Source organism: Aotus nancymaae, unplaced genomic scaffold (assembly GCF_030222135.1).
Source record: "Aotus nancymaae isolate 86718 unplaced genomic scaffold, 86718_ANA_hifiasm-v0.15.2.pri h1tg000059l, whole genome shotgun sequence".
NCBI classification, from domain to species: Eukaryota; Metazoa; Chordata; class Mammalia; order Primates; family Aotidae; genus Aotus; species Aotus nancymaae.
This window is the reverse complement of record NW_026988473.1, coordinates 62,205,343-62,223,842: the sequence shown is the minus strand read 5'-3', so window position 1 is coordinate 62,223,842 and position 18,500 is coordinate 62,205,343. Positions and strand designations below refer to the sequence as shown.

The window sequence follows — 18,500 nt, the reverse complement described above, 5'->3', positions numbered from 1 at the left end:
TGGGATGACTCAAAGGCTCTGCTCAGCTGCAGTTGTTGACAGAGCACCTACCAGTGCCCAGGCTTCCTCTCATGGCAGTCTCTAAGCAATCAGACTGCTTACATGGTGCTCAAGAGCTCCAAGAGTGAATGTCTTAGTGATCAAGATGAAAATGTCATAATCTTTTTTAGTGACCTAGCCTTAGAAGTCTCATAGTGTTACTTGGGCCAAACTTGATTTATTGAAGGAGTCTCAAGTCCATTCAGATTCATGGAAAGGGAACATAGACTCCCAACCTCTTGGTAGATGGATTGTCAAAGAATTTGTGGCCATTTTAGTTTTTATCTTTATTTTTTTTATTTATAAACAGAGTCTTACTCTGTCACCAGGCTGGAATGCAGTGGTATGATCTCGGTTCATTGCAGCCTTGACCTCCCACGTTTAAGCAATCCTCCCACAGGTGCATGACACCACATCCAGCTAATTTTTCTATTTTTTGTAGAGATGGTGTTGCACCATGTTGCCTAGGCTGGTCATCTTTTAAAACTGCCACAGTAATATTTATTTTTTAGGATAAAGTCTCCTTTGAATCTTTTCAAAGGTCAACTTCCTAATTAGGGCTCTTTGAGTAAATATTTCATCTTTCAGAGTACTGCCCACTCCCTGTTTCTGCCTGGAAATCTTATTTGGTCAAGTCAGGGATTTTGTCTGCATTATTGATTTCCAGATCCTTGTCAATCTAGAACAATGTCTGGCAAACTGTTGATGTTTAATACATATTCACTGACTATGTAATGCTTTCTATGTATTTGTGTGAAAGAGAAGAGGATATCTATATGGATATATATATTGGTATCTGTGTGGTATTTTCTACTTCAGTATCTAATTTCTAATGTGTTCCTGAATCACTTACTGAGACTCATTCTGCCTTTGGGAGTGATGTGCACAAACCCACTATTGGAGGAGATTGTGGTATTGGACATCTGTCTCAAAGTCTCCATACACTGAGAACTTTTTGCTTCAACCATAGGCCTCTATTGGGCCACCAGTCTCTTAGCAATTTCTTTCTTTCTTTTTTTTTTTTTATTGAGATGGAGTCTCATTCTGTCACCCAGGCTGGAGTGCAGCAGCATGATCTCTCCTCACTGCAACCTCCACCTCCCTGGTTCAAGCGATTCTCATGCATGAGCCTCCCGAGTAGCTGGGGTTACAGGCATGTGCCACCACACCCAGATAATTTTTATTTCTTTTTTGTAGATATGGGGTCTCACTATGTTTCCCAGGCTGGTCTCAAACTCGTGGCCTCAAGTGATCCTCCTGCTGTGGCTTCCAAAAGGAACAATTCTTTTCATGAGGCTGTTTAAGGCCTCCTTATAAGTTGGGCTTATACTTATAAACAAGTGAGATATCACATGTTTACAGCTTGCGGTTTTGGGCTAGAAAGTAATAGCCTTGCCAAGTCTGGTTTCATTTGTTTCAAACCCTTTGTAAACCGAGGGAACAGATGCAAAGTATCTCCTTATTTTCATGAACTTCCATATCAATGTTTTCTATTAACTGAATTTGTGATTGGTGAGCTTTGAGCCAGGGAGTACAGTTCTCTTTTGTTATTGCACGTGATGTGTGTGGTGTTAACATAAACTGTACCCTAAAGCTGCCTGGTCCTGAACTACTGAATTTATGTGGTGGTACATACAAAAGGCTCTGTGTTATGCTGAAAAGAACAAAGTGTTATCTTATCCATGTACAAAATTATTATGCAACAAATGTCTAAAATGCTTGCTGTGTGCAAGAACTTGGGCTAGGCATTAGGAGGGATAAAGGTATAACAAAGAGTGATATTAAACTGATAATACTGGTAACCTGTGGGGGTTTGGATGGCAAGGATGGTAAAAGGGGCTTCAACTTTATGATGTCTCAATTCTTTTTTTTAAAATAACAGCTTTGTTTATATATAAATCACATACCATAAAAGTCATCCTTTGAAAGTGTACATATTCATTGTTTTCAGTACCTTTGTGCAGTTGTACAACCATCACCACTATTTTCAGAACATCCTCACCTGAAAAGAAAACCACATGCTTCTCTCTGTCAAAAGGTAGAGAAGAACATGGAGTTGCTCTTCATGTCAGTCTCAGATGTTTCCCCCAAAGTGAAATATCATTTTTATGTTGATTGAAACTCTCTCCTGGCACTTAACACATTCTGCCAAGAAACTAGGAGCATGAATATCTCTCTTCTGCTAGCCTAGGAGGACCGTGGGAGCAAAGACTAGGTCTTATGCTCCTAATTTACCATCATCTGTTGAGTAAATGCTTAATATGTACTCATTAAATATCACTTTGAATTCTATTAACATTCTTAGACTTTTTAGGTAGATTTCTAGAATAAACATCTTTTCTGACCAACACATCCCTAGTTCATTTCTCTGTTAGGTGGAGTTTCTCATTCTTCTGTTTCTACCCAAAGAAGTATAATTGGAAGCAAGGTAAGAGTCAACTTTCTCTGTTGTGTGCTTGCTCGCTCTCGCTCTCTCACTCTCTATCTCTCTCTGTCTCTTTTTAACAAAACAAAAAGTAAGCAGAATTGATGGTGGGAATAGAATCATTGCATTTACTAATTTTGAAGTTATGTTCTCTAAGGATATCCAGAGCTCTGAGGCAGAAGGTTGTTAGAGAACATTTGGATAAAGATAAGAGAAATTATGTTCTGGGAATATATTGTGAGCCCCATCTATAAACAATATGAGGCCAGGCACAGTGGCTCACCCCTGTAATCCCAGCTTCTTTGGAGGCCAAGGCAGGAGGATCACTTGAGCCCAGGGGTTCAAGACCAGCCTAGGCATTTCCACAAAAAATTTTTTAAAATACCTGGGCATGGTGGCACATCTCTGTAGTCCCAGCTATCCAGGAGGTTGAGGTAGGAGGATTTCCTGAGCTCAGGAGGTTGAGGTAGGAGGATTGCCCAAGCCCAGGAATTTGAGGCTGCAGTGACCTGTGGTGACACCACTGCACTCCAGCCTAGATGAGAGAGTGAGACCCTGTCTCAAAAAAATAATGTGGAGGCCAGGCACAGTGGCTCGAACTTGTGATCTCAGCACTTTGGGAGGCTGAGGCAGATGGATCTCTTGAAGCCAGGACTTCAAGACCAGTCTGGCCAACAAGGCGAAACCCCATCTCTATTGAAAAATACAAAAATTAGCCTGATGTGGTGGCGCATGCCTGTAGTCCCAGCTACTTGGAAGTCTAAGGCACAAGAATTGCTTGAACTCAGGAATCAGAGATTGCAGTGAGCCAAAATTGCATCACTGCACTCCAACCTGGACTCTGTCTCAAAAGAAAAAAATGCAGAGTCATAATTTATTATGCATTTTATGCATATATTGAGCTACTTACTATATAGAATACTGTCCTGTGCATTTCTTATGTATTAACCTTCACTTTTATTTTCTCCATTTTGTCGATAAGAAACTAAGGAATGGGATATTTAGGAAAATTGCAAAAGTTGTCTCCCTTAAAATTAGCCAAATTTTGACCCCAGGCAGTCCTACTCTAGTACCTAGTTGGCGTCTCTATATAAAATGAACTCAGTTTGAATCCTGACTCTACTATTTAATAGGAATATAGCTCTGGATAAGTAATCTAATTTCTGAGCCTCACTTTCTACATGGGGTAGTTGGCAGATTGTGAGTAAAACTCCTTATTTTATTGTGATTCTCTTCTGCCATTTATTTGTGGATTTTTCTTGCTAACTGTTTACAGTCTGTCAGTAGCAGGATATGAGAGTAATGGCAGATTTCAACTATTCGGTTATGTAATGATTAAGCAATTCTACATAATCTTTTCTGTTATGTTAACAACTTTGCTTTCTCAACCCACTGAGAGACCACTGTAACTGTGGACTTAATTCTTACCAAGTGGTAAGGATTTTGGTGATACAAACTTGATGAGAACTTGATAATGTCAGTTTAGTGTGTTAGCAGTGAAGAGCAAGAATATTGTACCCTAGACTTTAGAAATGCATATTTCAGAAAGTGTGTCTGAAAACCTTGACTGATGCTAGTATATCTAGAGAAGATGACAGCCTAAGGGATCATGTGGGAAGCGTGCCAGATAAGGAGTAGTTGGAGCCTCAGAGGTCATATGGTGTGAGGGAAAGAAGAGTTGTTGTTTTTAAGAAGATAGTCCTTGCAGTGGCTCACACAGAATCTAAAGTAGGAGGACTGCTTAAGCCCAGTTCTAGGCTGCAGTGAGCCATGATCTAGCCACTGCACTCCAGTCTGAGTGACAAAGTGAGACCCCACCTCATTCATTCATTCATTTGTTTGTTCATTTATTTATTTTATTTTATTTTTTATTTATTTATTTTTTTGAGACGGAGTTTTCACTCTTGTTACCCAGGCTGGAGTGCAATGGCGCGATCTCGGCTCACCGCAACCTCCGCCTCCTGGGTTCAAGCAATTCTCCTGCCTCAGCCTCCTGAGTAGCTGGGACCACAGGCATGCGCCACCATGCCTGGCTAATTTTTTATGTTTAGTAGAGACGTGGTTTCACCATGTTGACCAGGATGGTCTCGATCTCTTGACCTTGTGATCCACCCGCCTCGGCCTCCCAAAGTGCTAGGATTATAGGCGTGAGCCACCACGCCCGGCCTCATTTATTTATTTATTTATTTTGGTAACAAAGTTCTGTGTAATGTCTACATCTAACATGAAACATGTCATTTTTATTTAAAAGTATAATTTTATGAAATAATAAATACATAGAAATCTTGGCCAACATTTACAAACCAGTATCCGACATAGATGTAAACCCATGCCTTCCAAATTCCTTTGATATCACATTATCTTTTCATAAGAGATAATCACTGTGGCCAGTAGGGAAGAGAGGAAAACCAATAACATCAGTAAACAATTTCCATCTGGCCTCGCTTTAACTGGGGTCATTACTCTAAGTCATATGACTTACTTTGCTCTGGCATTTCAGGATGTTCCCTCCTGATATTAGCTGTACACCAAAGCTAAGAGATCTCTGGACTCTCCTTGCCATTCTCAATAAATCAGTTTTGCAAAATCTCCAGGCTTTCTTGCAGAGTATTCAGGCATATAGGGTTGTGGCTGATCAACCATAAAGACAGGCTTCCCTTTAGGCTCTGCAGCAGTATGGCACCAGTTTGAAAGCCTCCATCCAGTGCACATAATGAAAGTCAGAAAAAGACCACACCGCTTACATGCGCTTTCTACAAAGAAACAGATACCTGGGTAAGAGCCAAGACTGCCTCCCTCATCATTTCATTTTATATGTCTGTGTTGACAGAGTCAGCAAGAGGAGACATAGCAAGTGCTCACAAAGTCCCTAGGTCCATCCTTGTAGTCAGACCTTCCCTTGCTACTTGTAATTTCTTGACAGAAGACACTGTGATAGTGGGTACTCAGGAAAGAAGCAACTAGAATGGGGTACTTCTTCCAGGGCAAACATTTAATTCTCTTTCTGTTACAGAGTAAAGTTCCCTAAGTCCTGGTCTTGGTTGTTCACATAGATAGGATGATAGCTATTGAAACTGTTCCTAACTTAGTAATTCTCTCTGAACTCCCTTGAGAGGGCCCAGGTACTCTTATTTTCCATCTCTCCTGACAAAGAATAAAGAATGAGACTAAGAGTCTTGACTATCATATATCTGTCAAGCACCTGATACCTGAAGAATTTAGATGACTGGGAAGTTTTGAATAACCAGATATATACATATAGATAGATAGGCAAAGATATCTCATAGCTACATTTTCATTTTTTTATTTATAAAATACTCATTTTGTATCAGTCTTGTGCTAGGCACTGAAGATGCACTGCTGAATAAGACAGGTTAGATTCCTTTTTGTGAACTATATCATGTACCCCTCCCAAATGTTCTATTGATGACAGATTCCTATCATTGGGTGCCTTGTAATTTTGTATTCTTTTATCACTTCTAAGGTCAAGCTCTATATGGTTAACTTTCCTCAGTTTAGAGACATTGGACACGCTTCCCGTCTTCTGTGGAGTTTCTGGTGCCTAAGAAGGGTCAACCGCCTACTAAAGTTTCTCCTGCATATGCTACAAGTATAAGGCTGCTCACCTGTGTGAGTTCTCTGGTGTTTAATAAGGTGGGATTTGTGAATGAATCTTTTCCACAATCATATTTAAAGGGCTTCTCTCCTGTGTGAATTCTTTGGTGTGTGTATAGATTTGTGTCATGACTGAAGCTTTTCCTACACTGTGAGCATCTGTATGGGTTTATTCCTTGATGTGTCATGAAGTGCCTATTGAGATCTGAACTCCATCTAAACCTCCCGTCACATTGTTGACATTTATAGGGTTTCTCTTCAGTGTGAATTCTCTGGTGCTTGATAAGATCAGAGCTAACTCTGAAGCTTTTCCCAAAGTCCTGACATTTAGAAAGATTTCTCTCTTGTGTGGCCTTTTCCATGAAGATCCATAAGTTTTGGAAGCTGTTACTTACAAGTTGAAAGTTTCTTTCTTCTTTGGAAAAGCTTGATACCATTCCTGTACCCTGTATGTATCACCATGATTTTCCCTGCCCATTGTTTTCTGGGCAGTTTTCACCCTGGTCTTTTTTGATACTTTGCATCCTGGCGTTTGTATTTCAGATGCAGAAACAGATATAGGATAATCATTTCCAGGGTCATTTTTTAGCTTTAACCCTAGAGAGATGACAGTCTCATAGATATATCCTGCATTACATCATTGTAGAGTCTTCTCAGGACCATCCAATAATTGCCATTCTTCCTCAGAAAAGTACACAGCTCCATCTTAAAATGTCAACCAACTTTGGGACTCAGGCCAGATAAACTGAGATGCTATCTTCCAGTCTTTGGTGCTTTTCTGCCCAGAAAGGGCTAAAATGTGTTGGACATGCATAGCTCTTTCATATACAGTGTGGGTTTCTTTGAGAGTATTCCAGCCCAGCTGTTCTTGTAGTACCCGGTATGTATTTCAATATTCTTTTTGGAACAGACCCATTGTTTGGGGCTCTGCTGGCTTCCACTTGAAGCCTGGGGCCCACTGCTGTTCCTCCCAAGAGCACTGCCTCCTTTCCCAGCTCATGGGCTGCAACCCCATTATTTGTTTCACCAGGTTCTCTCTGCAAATGTTCCACCAGGACCAGAGCCTGTTTGACATGCTGTGGATGATGCTTCTGCACCCAGTTCTGGGTCTCCTTGGGCAGAATGGTCAGGAACTGCTCTAGCACTACCATTTCCAAGATCTGATTTTTTGAGTGGCTCTCTGGCCTCAACCACTGATGGCATAATTTATGAGGCTGGGGCTGGGCATGGTGGTCCCATGTGCTATAATCCCAGCACTTTGGGAGGTTGAGGTGGATGGATCATGAGGTCAGGAGTTCAAAATCAGCCTGGCCAAAATGATGAAACTTCATCTCTACTAAAAAACAAAAATTAGCCAGGTGCAGTGGCAGGCACCTGTCATCCCAGCTACTCAGGAGGCTGAGGCAGGAGAATCGCTTGAACCTGGGCGGCAAAGGTTGCAGTGAGCCAAAATTGCACCACTGCACTCCAGCCTGGGTGACAGAGTAAGACACCCTCTCAAAAAAAAAAAATTTCTGAAGTTGTTTGATAGCCTCAAGCGGTCCAGTTGCTTCATAATATCAGAAGCTTCAGAAGTTCCTGCGAGCACTGGTCAGAACCAAGATTCTATTTGCGTGCTGTATTTTGTGCTCTGACTGGAGTTCTCTTTCACAGACCTATTAGTCTCCCACACAGCCCCCATATGGGAGTTCAAGCATGCATCTGCCTTCAGCTCTCTCATTATCATTTGCTCTAGGAACAGTTTTACTCCTGTGTGTGACATTGACACCCACCTGGTGCCACCTTTGACAAATGAGGGTGCATCAGGTTTGGTACAAAATCAATGAATAGATCTTTTTCCCAAGGACACGTCAGTCAGCTTTGGCTCCCCTGGAGGCCACATTCCTCTTCCTCTGCTCAACTGTGCCTCTGTTGCCACACCTCTCTGCTGCTCTGGGCAGTGAAGCTCTCTGCTCCTGCGCCACTGGAAAGCGATGTCAGGAAAGCACACGATGCCTGGCAAGTGAAGGTCCAGGATTTTGGAAGCCTTGGAAAGGGCCTTAGAAGATCAATTCCCCCATTAAATCCCTCCACCTCCTAGAGACCTTACCCTGACACTATTTCTGGATCAAGGTCTGTGGCCATTCATTCATTGAATTAATTGAGACAGGGTCTGGCTCTGTCACCCAGACTGGAGTGCAGTGGCACAATCTCAGCTCACTGTAACCTCTGCCTTCTGAGCTGAAGCCATCCTTCCACCTCAGCCTCCCAAGTAGCCTGCATTATAGGAACACACCACCAAGCCTGGCTAATTTTTATTTATATATATATATATATATATATTTTTTTTTTTTTAGTAGAGACAGGGTTTGCCGTGTTGCCTGGTCTCGAATTCCTGGGCTTAAGTGATTTGCCTGCCTTTGCCTCTCAAAGTCTTAGGATTATACACATGAGCCACCACACCCTGCTGAGACCCGACTTCTTAAAAAAAAAAATGATGTAAAGAAAAAGACATTGTTGTAGCTATGCTGTTCCTGTGTTTTAGTGTTTGAATTAATGAATTTTTAAATCTCATGCCTACTTATCCTGGAAATGGTAGTATTCCCTACTTGCCCGGCATGACTTACAGACTTCTCTGGAAGATTATTTCTTTTTTTTTGAGATGGAGTTTTGCTCTTGTTGCCCAGGCTGGAGTGCAATGATGCGATCTCAGCTCATTATAACCTCTGCCTCCCGGGTTCAAGTGATTCTCCTGCCTCAGTCTCCTGAGTAGCTGGGATTATGGGCACATGCCACCACACCTAGCTAATTTTGTATTTTTAGTAGAGACAGAGTTTCACCATGTTGGTCAGGCTGGTCTCAAACTCTTGACCTCAGGTGATCCACCCACCTCAGCCTCCCAAAGTGCGGGGATTATAGGCATGAGCCACCGTGCCCGGCTTGAAGATTGTTTTCCAAGTCAAACAAAGGATACATTAAATGTGTTTTCTAAAAAAACGTTAGTCTAGGGAATCTGAGAGGCCAGAAACCTTCACCATGAGTAAACTAATCTTGGCTCATAACCTCTAGTTTTGATCTTATACTGTTGATTTTTAATGGAGTTCCTTGTTTTAGTAACAAGTAACATGAATGCTTTCTGCTCCCAAATCTGCAGGGACTTTATTAAAATTGGAGGAGCAATATTTGACAGTCTTTTGAACATTTAGAAAAATAGGGTTTATTGTGGCTAAGTCTAAAGAGTCTCATGATTACAATTGACTGAAAAGGAAGAAATACGTTGCCTTCCAAGTGTGGTGACTTGTACGGGACTGCAATACACAGCGACTTACATAACTGCTGTTCTTAAAAGGTCTATTAGGCGTATAAGTGTAAGTATCCCTATTGTTATTTACACCAGGAAAAAAAGCATAACTCAGGTCTTTGAGAACCCAGGAAAGCTTTGTTTTAGAATATTGTCCCACTAGAAGAGGGCCAAGGAAATGTAGGCTTTTACTGAGTGCCTACAGGATGCCTCTCACTGGAGATGTAAATGATACCGTCCTTGGCCTTCAGGAGCCAGGTGTAGAAGGAAATCAATCAATCGATGGTAACTGAGAGCCACTGACATGCTGCAATTCCAACATAAACCAAGTGCCATGAGAGCACAGAGGAGGGTACAGCTAATTGGGAATAATCAGAGAAGGCTCCAGGGCCTGGTTTCATCAACCAGGTCTCGAGGGATCAGTAAAACTTGGACAAGAAGAGAACAAAGGTATTTTAGCCAGAGGGAGAAGCTTGTGAAACTTGTTCCTGATACACTGGAATGATCAGAATGGAGCTGACACGTGAGAGAAGTGGTGGGATTAACATGGCCAGGGTATGAAGACTCTAGTATGTTATTTGAAGGAGTTAGAGCTCTTATTCTTTAAGCATCAGGGAACTGCGAAGTATGTCGGTTTTAATGGCCTGACCTCACACGTGTGACACAACTACCTCTGGTTCCCTAATTAAATAATTTGAGAAATACTCCATACTATATTTCTTTTTCTTGATGACTCTCTATGTACATAGCTACATTGGAAGCTCTGAAATAATAAACTGTTTTAACTGGTTTAACACAGGGTTAAACAGGGTCAAATGTGCTCAAACATGGAACACTTTTTATCTCTTTATCTTTTAGTTTTTAGTAACATGTTTAGGACATCTAATATAGGGAAAGGAGGAAGAGGAGGAAACAGGTTTATAGGAAAATAAAGGAAGAAACTTGCTCACTAATCTATCAGTATTTGGCGGTAGGAGGTGGGAGGAGGAAGAGCCATTTCTTAAATCTAAAGACAGTTCTGTACTAGGAGTAAGGAAGTCTAAGTTCTTATTCTGCCTTTGCTGTTAATAAGCTGTGTGCCCTTGGCCAGTTCACTACTTTTTTGAGACTCATATCTCAAGACACAGATAATACTACTTGACCACAGGTTAGTTGGATTCCATTTTAAGTACTTTACATGCATTAGCTCATTAAATCCTCAAATCAAACCTAAAGTTAAATTTTCATTTCAAAAATAAGAAAACTGAAGAATTGGCTGGGCAAGGTGGCTCATGCCTATAATCGCAGCACTTTGGGAGGCCAAGGCGGGCAGATCATGAGGTCAAGAATTCAAGACCAGCCTGGCCAATATGATGAAACTCTGTCTCTAGTAAAAATACAAAAATTAGCGGGGCATAGTGGTACACACTTGTAGTCTCAGCTACTTGGGAGGCTGAAGCAGGAGAATCACTTGAACCCAGGAGACAGAGGTTGCAATGAGCTGAGATTGCGCCACTGCATTCTAGCCTGGGTGACAAAGTGAGACGCCATCTCAAAAAAAAAAAAAAGAAAACTCAGGAATTCAGAGATTAAAGAAGCTGTTCTGGACCATCCATCTCAGCTTCTAGTAAATGGAGCTGCTGAGATGGATGGGAGATGGGACATTTTCAGTGGAAGAAACAACTTAAGGGCAGAGAAGTGAAAAGGAACAGGTAATCTTTAAGGAACCACGTGTATAATTTGGTATTGTCAACTTTAGGTAGTGAGATTCAGAAAATATGGTTAAGTAGAGTATTTGAGTGCAAAGCTTGAGTATGGCCACCTGGGAGACACTGACTCCAAATGAATGGGGTCAGAGTTTCAAAGTAGAGAAGGTAGGGTTTCACTTACATAGGCAGAGACAGAGATATTGTAACCGGATTACGACATTACCCTTACAAGACTAGTGTATATGTTACAGTGATTTGATTGGTTACAGATTCCTACATTCCAAGGAAAAATACTCCATGAGGAGGGACAATAATCTGAGAGGGTCTTATCTTTGGTGCCATTTGGTATTAATTATGGGGGAATAATGAGGGCAGAAGTTGCAGCTGCATGCCATGTGACTCAGGCTGCATAGCCACATTCCTCTCAAGGTTCCGAATAATTTAAAGTTCCAACAGCTTTCAGTTTGAATTATTTAATTTCACAGTATGGAGCGCACTTGCAAGTGTGGTAGGAGACAAGAGTGGAAAATGTCTGTTTAGGCCATGTTGTAGAGGCCTTTGAATGCTGTTTTATTTGCATTTTATTCTGCAGCTATTTGGGAGTCTTTATCATCACAAATTTCAAATGAGGCCTTAGAAATGTTATCATTCAATGTCATACACAATTATTTTATATTCCACTAAGCAGGGGAGTAAACGAAAGAGTGCTTGTAGACTTACTTGGACCTGAATTTATAGTCCGTCACTCTTGCATATACAAAAAAGAAAGTACAAATGAAACTTGGGTAAAGAATTTCTAAAACTTCTTCATAATCAGTTCTAGCTTCGAATCACTTTTTAATTCATTGTCCATATTTGCCTACATAATAACTGCCCTGCATGCCGTCAAGAGTATTGATGGTGCAACATTTCTTAGAAATGATTCAACATTGTCTTCAAATTTTTCTCTCAAGTCACTGACACGTATTTTGCAAGTTTCAACTTTGGCACTTTTTTGGTCTTACTAGAAGATCTTAGCAAACAGTCTCACAACTACTGAAATTCATGTTTCTTCCTGAAATGGCCCTTGTTTTATTTGTTCAGGGTTGTATTTGTCCAGTCACAAATACCAGACCTGACAACCAAGTACACCCTTGTGCAGGCAATGGCAACTGTGTCCTGACTGCAGCTTAACTGTAAGACACTCTCAACAGTAAGAAACACTCTGATTTTGATGTTAAAGTAGAATTGAATTTGAATTAATGAAATATAATACCCTGTTGAAAATCTTATGATGGTGAAGGTATCAGGATGCATTGCTCACTGTCGTCAGTCCAGCCAGTAGGAAATCTGTCTTGTCGATCAGCTGTGTGAGAAAACCCTTTGCTAAAGAGAAGCCTTACTTTTTTTAGTTCCCTGTTGTTTTGAATTTATACTTACTAAGGAGGAAACCAAGGCAAGAAAGACAGCCAAGGACATTTTAATTGAGTCAAGAGAGACTTTCTTTTAATCAAGTCTTGCGTGTTGTGGAAAGTGCCTTGAGATCTTTTAATAATCTTGCCAAATCAGCATTTCAATTTGGTACTCAGGATGAGTGATTAGAAGTCATTGACAAACTAGCTAGCTTCATTGTGGAGAATAGCTGAAGTCTCTGGAGAACCACAGTCTTAAATTAGACTGAAGAAGTGTGAGATCACAGCAGGAAGTAATGTGAACAGGAGGAGTTATTGATCAGATGGTTCAGAGACTTAGACGATCTTAATAACTTGATTATTCCAATTTTCCTTGTATGTAACGAACACTTACTGATTGCTTCTCCTAAATTCATCTCCTTTCTCCTTCCTAGCAACACCTTAATTTCTGTTCAGACACGTGTGTGATTCTGGGAAAGCTGGCTTCGTCTGTCCTATGCTTCAGGTTTGGCTAGTCAGGACATTCCATTCCCTCAGCCACCATAATTATTTTGGATTGGGCATGTGATCTAAGCAGGTGTAGTCTGAGTGTATTCTATTTGGTATGGTGTGTGGATATAAGGCCTCTCTGTTCTGCCATATGATTTGGTTAAATATAAGAAGTGATTATGGGGCGCAGTGGCTCGTGGTGATAATCCCAACTACTTGGGAGATGGAGGCAGAAGGATTGCTTGAGGCCAGGAATTGAAGACAAACCTGAGCATCATAGTAAGACCCCTGTCTCAAAGAAACAAAAAGTGACTATGAATCTTGTACTCTGATGCTAGGCTTACAAAGAAGTTCACATTATCACAGATATGCAGTCAGGGTGGAGTGGGGAAGAGAACCAATGCCTTCACATCAGGGTTGCTGTGAGGATTGAATGGGATCTTGACTGTAAACCACCTTGCAGAAAAGTCTGACATGAAATATAAATTCATGTTTTAAGGACTTTTGGAATTGCTAATGAGAAAACCAACTCAAGTAAACTTAAGAAACAGAAATTTAATGGTATGATAATAAGGAAGCTCAGAAAATTGAAGAACATTTTGTAGATACTAGGTGACCTTGGGCACATAATCATATTTTGGTGCCCCAGGGGTGTTCATTGTGTCTCATACTGCTTGTCTGTAGTTGGCTTTCTTTTCTCCTGTAGGTAAGCTGTCTATAAGTGATAAGAAAGGAGGTCACTGGCAACCCTCTGTCCTCTCATCTCTGTAATTCACAAGGCCAGGTCCGTCCTTTTAGAACTCCAAATTTAAAATCCTGGGGAAGGATACTGACAGAAGGGGTCAAAATTCTACCCCTGGACTAAGCCATTATGGCCAGGGGATTGGAGAACTATGGTTAGTCAGACTAGAGCTACCTGTAACTCACCTGACACTCACGTGGTAGGTGTGGAGAGGGTTGGAGAGGGATGAGTGACAGTCTCACTCAGAATCATGTTTGCATCTCATGAAGAGATGCTTGTTTTACTATCCAGCAGGAGAAAGGGAAACAGTGCTGGATAGTAAAACAAGTGTCCAGTTATTCGATACTTGCTTTTTGTCTGAAGCTGATTCATCCTCCTTATCTCTTTAATAGGGAATAGGGGGAGGAAAATAGGAAAGTAGGAGAGAGAGAGTGAAGTGTAAATTTTATTGTATACTTAACTATGTAGTAAGTAAACTTTGCAGGTAGGAGCCCATTGCATCTCATTTAATCTTTACTTACAATACTGTGAGATAGATAATATTCCCATTGTCGGCCAGAAACAAGCTCAAGCTAAGAAACTAGCCCAGGACCATAAAACCTAAATGTTTTATGAGCCAGGAGCTAAACCTGAGTCCACTTGTCTCCAAAGCATATTAGGCTTTTCTGTTGTACCATGTTCTTCAAAACAAAGTGAGTTAAACTACCTGGTCAACATGCCAGTCCCCTATACTCCCTGCTACCAACTCAGTGTTTATGTGCCCCAAAAACCATATGTTGAAATTCTAATCCCCAGTGTGATAGAATTTGGAGATGTGGCGTTTGGGAAAATTAGGTCATGAGAGTGGAGCCCTCATGATGGGAATAGTGTCTTTATAAGAAGTGAACACACAAACACAAGAACTTGCATCCACTCACCTTTTACTGCCATGTGAGGACACGGCAAGAAGGTAGCCATGTGTAAACCTGGAAGAGGGCTGCCTCCAGAACTGTGAGGCTATCTCAGTTATATCTGTGTATTAGGCTGTTCTTGCATTGCTAGAAATAAATACCTGAGACTGGCTAATTTAAAATGAGAATAGATTTAATCAGTTTACAGTTCTGAAGGCTTTACCAGAAGCATGGTGCTGGCATCTGCTCAGCTTCTGGTGAAGCCTCAGGGAGCTTTCAATCATGGCAGGAGATGAAGAGGGAACAGGCACATCACATAGTGAAAGCAGGAGCAAACATGAGAGAGTCGGGGTGACAGGAGATGCCACACACTTTTAAATGGCCAGATCTCACAAGACTCACAGCACCAAGCCATGAGGGAGCCATCCCATGATCCGAGCACCCCTCCACCAGGCCCCACCTCCAGCACTGGGGATTACAGTTCAAAATGAGATTTGGGCAAGGACAAATCCAAATTATCAGTCTGTTGTTTAAGTCACCTAGTCTGTGGTAATTTGTTATAGCAGCCCAAGCTGACTAAGACACTTCTCTAGTCACAGTCTTGGTGCCCCCCTCCAACTCTCCCTCATCATGAACTAGATTAGAACTTGAAACCTAGGTTTTCCAGACTTATATGGTCACTCTTGCCTTAGCCCACAGTAAACAAAGGATGTATTCCCCATCTTTTAAACAGAACAGAATGTGTGAAAACACATTTTCAAGTTTCACCTATTCTGAACACAACTTTTTACTTAAAAGATGAAAAAACTGCAGCAAGAGCTGGCTGGTCTGTATTTGAATCCCATTACTTACTAACTAGGCAAGTATTCTGCATCTCAGTTTTTTCGTCCTTAAAGTGAGGCTAATGATGGAACTTAGCTCATAGAGCTTGTGAGGATTGAGTGAGTTAGTATATAAAGTGCTTGGAACAGTATCTGGTACACAACAAATACTGTCTCAGTGTTGGCTCTCTTTATTAGAAGTATTGTTATTCAATATTAATGGGCTATTATTAATGCCAAAACAGGCAGATTTTGCTTAAGGAATCTTCATTTTGCTGCTTGGGTTCACATCTGAGAGAGAGCTGACTATAATCTAAGGCAGAAATAAGCTATTTGTAGTCCAGGAAGTTCTAAGGAAGAAACAGTCTGCCTGCCTATCTGGTCCTGTTCATACACATATGATTAACATTTCCCCCATATTTCCCCTCTAATTATGCTTATGTTCTGATCTTTTGAACATGCAAGTTTAAATAAACTTTTCTCTGTTAGACTATGGGAAACAGTTAAGTCTGGAATGCAGAGAGCTGCTGTATGCAAGGTACTGCAGGTGATTTGGCAGAAGGGTGATGTAAGGAGTAGGATGGTCTGAGCACATCTGGCAGGCACCAGAACCCAATGGAGAGTCTGTGTATGAAGGCTCTGAATGAAATGGAATATAGTTTCCTCTGTGAGGAGCTAGGACAACATGGGCCCCAAGGAAAATCTGAAGAGCACTCTGTGACTCACTAATCAATGAGTCAAAGAGGGAAATGGAAGGCTATAGCACTGACTATGTAAGCTTGACAAGTTTTGAGGTGGCCCAGTTCTGGGGCCCTTTCTGTGCCTCTCTCTAGTTTAATTCAGATTCTAGAATAGGATCTGAAACTCAGTTGTAATGGATAAATCTCAGGATGTATCCATTTGCCTCTGTATCAGTGGGCATATTGGGGACTATACCTCTAGATTGCTGATCTGTTTATGTATCTGTCTCTAATTTTACCATATATTTGCTGTGCCAATAAATGCCTTTTTAATGTTAAACATTTTACAACAAATACTTCCACCATGTCTTTGTCACTGAAAAGACATTTTATATAAGAGAGAGCCTTAGATTTTTCAAACTGTATCTGAATCAGAAACTACTTCAATTAAGCTGTGCCCAAACTAAAAAACAAACAAAACCCCACTTCAAAATGAAAGTGAATAGTTGTGGCCTTTGATTTAAAAAATCTCACAAGATAGACTGAGACTATTTGTAGTAGTTGTAGTTTAATTCAAATACCCAAATATTAGCAGGGTATGGTGGCATGTATCTGTAGTCCCAGCTACTTGGGAGGCTGAGGCAGGAGGAATGCTTGAGCCCAGGAGTTCTAGGCTGCAATGAACTATGATCGTGTCATTGCACTCCAGCATGGGTGACAGAGCAAGACCTTGCCTCTAAAGAAGATGCAAAATAACCAAATACACAAAGATTGCAAAGTGTGCAGTTTGTGGTCTTCCCTTTGTTACCAGTGTACCTGTGTGAAATAGAATTTTCATTACATGCAACAATTAAAACAATATTTCTGTAGACTTGATGCTGTTCTTGATTTCAGGATCCAATTTAGCAACTGCTTTCTGGCATTTGTTCCCCTCCCTGCCCATCCACCTTGTTTTATGCATAAAATAAACCCTTAGCATGTTCTTTCTTAGTTCTTAAGTTTCCTGGTGTCTAACTACCCATTAGAAGAATAAGGGGTCTTACTTTTATATTTCTGTAAAGCTGTATGCCCTTATATTACTTACTACATTGTATTTTAGTTGTATATAATCTCTGTCCAACTCTAATAAAACCTTAAAGGTTTTAAGCAAAACCTTAAAGATCGGGACATTATTATTTATCTTTGTATTTTTAGCATTCACCATAATGCCCTGCATATAATAGACATTCTGCAAATATTTAAATCATTTATACATTAAGAAATGGATGAATAGTAAGGTGTAACAACTTTACTAACTTGTTTAGTCAGTAGCAGAACTGGCACTAGGACTAGACTCCGGGATTTCAGTTTTTCCCTGGTGACCCCCAAGTCTTTCCATTATTGTAGGTGTTTGTTGACATGGACAGTAAGGTCCTATACAGACATAGTTTTATAATGAGTTCAGAAATGGCTCAACAAAAGTGAAACCTGTGACAAATACCAACTTATTTGTATTTCAGACCTTGGTCTTTGTGATTTTGTTTTTCTTCGAGGGTTGATGACTGGTTATGAGATTGGAGAGACACATACAGTAGTCAACTATATGGAAAATATTTATTGAGGAAGTGGTATTTTCAGATTACAGAACTAAATTGGGATCAATTTGGATTTTTTCAGTTAAGCCAAGCTGTTAGAATGTGTGTCTAAAGTTGGCCTGCTTATCATGTGTGTAATATGGCATTGGTTCAGTCAGACCCTCTGATTTGTCAAATCCTTGCCAAAAATGGGTCCCATAGAAGGCAACCTGGGATTAGAATGCTTTTAAATGTAAAGTCTCAGGTTTCCAAGGTAAACCATCTTCACTTAGCAGAACTAATTCCTTTAACAAGCATGTGTTGATTCCAACTGTGTGTCAGGCACTGTGCTAGGCTGGAGCAACAAAGAAGAATAAAAAGAACTTTGTCTTAGAGGAGCTATTAAGTCATGTTCTCTCCCCAGATTGAACAACCACATAAGGAGGTAATTTCTGTTAGAGGAGTTTGTGTGATCATCTAACAACAAAGGAGCTGGGAACCAAGACGGTCTGGTCCATAACAACAATGACTACATTAATCCAGTAACATGCCAGGTTCTATTCTCAGCAATCTACATGTATTACTTAAGTATTTGTTTATATTTGGGCAAGTTTTCCTTGTTTTATCTCTACATTTAGAAACTTTGACCTTTTTTGTTTTGTGGCTTGTCCTTTATTTGATTTAAAAAGTCATTATAGGGCCGGGTACAGTGGCTCACGCCTGTAATTCCAGCACTTTGGGAGGCTGAGGAGTTCAAGACCACCCTGACCAACATGGAGAAACTCTTTCTCTACTAAAAATACAAAATTAGCCAGGCACGGTGTTGCATGCCTCTAATCCCAGCAACTTGGGAGGCTGAGGCAGCAGAATTGCTTGAACCCAGTAGG

The 18,500-nt window shown here is 40.7% G+C and overlaps 1 protein-coding gene and 1 pseudogene across 2 annotated transcripts in view; one reads left to right on the top strand and one right to left on the bottom strand.

The window, feature by feature from the left end:
- GAB2 (GRB2 associated binding protein 2) overlaps positions 1-18,500 on the top strand; it is a 214,712-nt gene that overhangs the window by 37,710 nt on the left and 158,502 nt on the right. The gene's annotated exons all lie outside the window — the stretch shown is intronic.
- Positions 5,975-7,230, bottom strand: LOC105729042 (zinc finger protein 75D-like; annotated as a pseudogene).